The 3592-nt window shown below is 61.8% G+C and overlaps 1 long non-coding RNA gene across 1 annotated transcript in view; it reads left to right on the top strand.

Annotated features, from left to right (window-relative positions):
• Positions 1-357: 357 nt before the first annotated feature.
• Positions 358-3592, top strand: part of LOC115277000 — a 5043-nt gene continuing 1808 nt past the window's right edge. The window contains exons 1-2 of the long non-coding RNA XR_003902159.1: positions 358-1539; positions 1780-2055. This is a non-coding gene — a long non-coding RNA (uncharacterized LOC115277000). The remainder of the gene's footprint in view (positions 1540-1779; positions 2056-3592) is intronic.

Consider the following 3592-nt stretch of genomic DNA (forward strand, 5'->3'; position numbering starts at 1 on the left):
CTCCCCTTCCCCCCCTTCCCCTCCTTCCCTCCCCTCCTCCCTCTTCCCCTCCTCCCTGTCCTCTCTTCCATGAGGAGGATGACAGCAGCAGACAGTGGTGATTAGGCAGAGAGAAGGTAGGAAGGAGACCCTGGGAACGTGCTCTCACAGCTCTGGCTGCCAGAAGCCAGGACTAAGTTCACTCAATGAGGCCGAGATGAGAACCGTTCGTGAGAGTGTTTCTTGTGCGTTACCTGCTCCCCCTGGAACCAGCAGTAGTTTTCCATCATCTGCTGGGGGCTGGTGGAGGGCAGGGGGCGGACCCTCGTCTGGGGGCTGGTGGAGGGCGGGGGACGGACCCTTGCCTGGGGGCTGGACACCTGCTCAGCACTGGCCCCTTGAGCAGCTCCCACTCAGGTTGCATTCGGCTCCTGTCAAACCCAAGGGGAAGGCATCGCTCGTCCGGACACGAGGGACCCAGATCTGGAGAAGCCCAGCAGCTGCCCGGGGCCACAGCTCTGCCTGCTGGGGACGACGGGACCCCGACCTCACCTGCCCCTGCGCCCGTGGTCACGCACGCACAGGAGCTCCGCCGCGTCATCCGCTGCCACCACGATGTGGCGACATCACTGCCCAGAAGCAGAAGTGTCCCGCCAGGATTGGGTGGGGTGACAGGAGCAGGGGGGATGGGGTGTGAGACAAGGCAGCCTCTGTGGCCAGAGAGGGACATTAGGGGGCAGACTGTGAAGACCCCGAGTCCCATGGGGAGGCAGGGTTTGGTACGTAGCAGAGACCCCTGGAAGGTTTTGGGTGGCACTAAAATACGAACAGGGCAGTCTGGTTAGATTTTTAAGTGAGGAAGCAGAACGTGGACCCCAGGGATCAGCCCGTCCAACCCCCTCGGGCCGCAGCCTGAGAAGTCCAGAGGGGACATGTGTCTCTCAAGGTCACAGCCGGGAGACGGCTGTGGGGCCCGAGCTGCTGTCCTTCCTGGGACAGGCGCGGACTTCCAGACCCTCTCGGGCATGGTGACAACCAGTGCATGTGGCCAGGTAGATTTGCGTTAATTGAGATGGAATGCACTGGACTGGGATCCGGAATCGCCCTCCACACCTCTCAGGTGCCCGACCCGTATGTGGTAGCCCGTGGCTGGCACCCTGGATGTGGCAGATCTAGAACATTCCTATCATGGCAGAAAGCTCTGCTGCACAGGCTGTCCTCCACCGCTCTGCCTTCCAGGATTTCAGGCAGTCATCTGCCCCCAGGGCCCACGCGTGAACCGCCCCCGCCCCAGCTCCTGGCACCGGGTCCGGCATCGGGCCTGTGTCCGTGAAGGGCCTGGCCGGCCCGCCGGAGGCCTCTTAAGGCCTTCTCAGTCCCCCTCCCTCCTGCTCCCTGCAGCCGCTCGAGTCCTTGGCAACAGCTCTGTTCCCCAGTTTCGGCCAAAAACTGCTGAGCCAAGCGGCTGGAGGGAGACGTGGGTCTGGGCTGACGGTGGCACCACCGTGGCCTGGAATGTTCCGCCCCGTGGCCTGGGCCCGGCACAGGAAGCAGGCCAAGGTGAGGAAGGAGCCCAGCGAGCTGGCAGGAGACCGCCTTGTCCGGTGGCCCCTGCCAGCCATGCGTACCCTGGAGCTCATCCTGCCACAGAAACGTCTAGAATGGCTGTCTCTGTCTTCCTCTACTTCTCCTAATAACGGTGATGCTTCAAGCATCTCGAACATTGTTTTGGGGGAGACGCGCGTCCCCTGTTCATGTAGCTGTGTCCAGCCATTTATTTGTCTTATTCTTTTTTCTCAGCAGGTGGCATTTTCACTCAGTGATTTCATTCGTGGCTGCCTGTGTTCATGACCGTGACATATTAATCATGCAAATTAGGACATTATTAATGAAGGAAAAGCTAATTCTGCCGCCGCTTCTGGGTTCGCTGTGACAGCTTTCTTCACGCCCGGTCACCGCGAATACCGGCAGCGACTTCTCCTCGGCTGCAGCAAATCGACGCGTTCCATTCAGGGTAAAGGTTGGGGACCCAAGTGCAGGGGCGACTGTCCTCATCAGGGCTGGTGTTGAAAGCATGTAAGTATTTGGGAGCGTTTTGGGTACAGTATTGCAAAATCCCCTTTTCCTCCCACTGCGGGGATTTGTGCCAACTTTCCGCGCCTCCCGGGGAAGCCCGTGGCCTTCGGGGATTCTGAGGCCCAGCCTTCCTGTTTTCCAAACGCTACTTGCAGAACTAACGCCGTGAATCATTCTTTCTCAAAGCACCCCTTCGCCTGGCGGCTGCTCGGGAGCCAGGAGGTGGGTTAGCCAGGCGTGGGCGTCCGCCCTCCTGAGACAGGTGTCTGCGGCTGACTCAGACGTGTGCGGGGCCCTTGCCCGCACTGCCCGCTGGGAGCCCCGGGAGCCCTCTCCTCTGCTCTCGGTTGTGCAACGCCTCCCCGCTCTGGCCAGCTGAGTGTGGAAACAGTGCTTTTGGAAATGTGGCGGTCGCCCAGTGCGGAGCGGGGACACCCCCTCTGGACGCTCGTGCCAAGTCACACCACCTTTAGTCATCACGAGGCTTGGCTGACCCTGAGGGAGGAAGCGGCCGCCCGGCTCTCCCCACCCCTGCAATCCGGCAGTGAGGGCAGAGCTCGGAGTGCAGGGCGAGGGGGGCCAGGCGGGGGCGTCAGGCTGTTGGGAGGACCTTCCTCCAACTGTTGGTCATGAACTTGAAGGATGTGCCTTGGCTGGGCCTTGGGGCCATGGAGGGAGGGGAGTAAGATGGGGCAGAGGTGGCGAGCCTCCTGGGCCCCCTCACTTTGTCCTCTCTGCCATCTTCCTTGACTTCTCCCGACCTCCCCATAAGGTGTCCAAAGCGCATGACCTTTCCTTCCCTGTGGACACACCATAACCCGTACCAGGAGCGAAGGCCGTGCTCAGGGAGAGAACCGGGCACCCCGTCTCTAACCCAGGTCCTGTGTCCCTTAAGATGACAGTCCCCTTCCTGGAGACATGTCCTAGTTGTTAGGATCTGCACCTTTGATGGGTTTTGGAAAAACAGCCCCAGGAAAGGTAGGGGCCAGGTGCCCTCAGGACAATGGGAGGGAGCTCCCTCCCCCCGTGCGTCTCTGTCCCCTTGTGCCTCTCCCTGAGCGTGGCCTGGGGACCCAGACCGCCTCTTCTGCGAGGTAGGCGACCCGGGTGTCCAGCTGCCTTGCCACGAGGAGGGGTCGAGACTGGCTGTCTGAGTGGTGGGTTCTCTCCTTGGGGGAGGGCTCTGATTGGTCCAGCAGCTGTCCAGCCAACCCTGGCCCTGTGACCTGTTCCCAGGGGCCTGGGAGCTGGCAGCTGGGACAGACTGCAGCTCAGCCAGCCAGCTCTGACCAAGGGTGGAGTGCGGGTCCTCGAGGTCTCTTGAGCCAAGCGGTCCACCTGTTTCCCAGAAGAGGCGTGTGCTTCCGGAGAGGAGTGAGCGTGGCATTGCTGGTCGTCCCAGAGTGTTCTGGAGTGTTCCCGAGTGTTAGACCAACAGCCCAGTGGCACGGGAGAAACTGGGGGGAGCGTGGTGGGGGGAGGGGAGGTTGGGGGGGCGGAGCGTGAGAGGAGAGGGGAGCGTGGGGGGGGGGGGGGG

The sequence above is a fragment of the Suricata suricatta genome, chromosome 2, assembly GCF_006229205.1.
Source record: "Suricata suricatta isolate VVHF042 chromosome 2, meerkat_22Aug2017_6uvM2_HiC, whole genome shotgun sequence".
Classification (NCBI taxonomy): Eukaryota; Metazoa; Chordata; class Mammalia; order Carnivora; family Herpestidae; genus Suricata; species Suricata suricatta.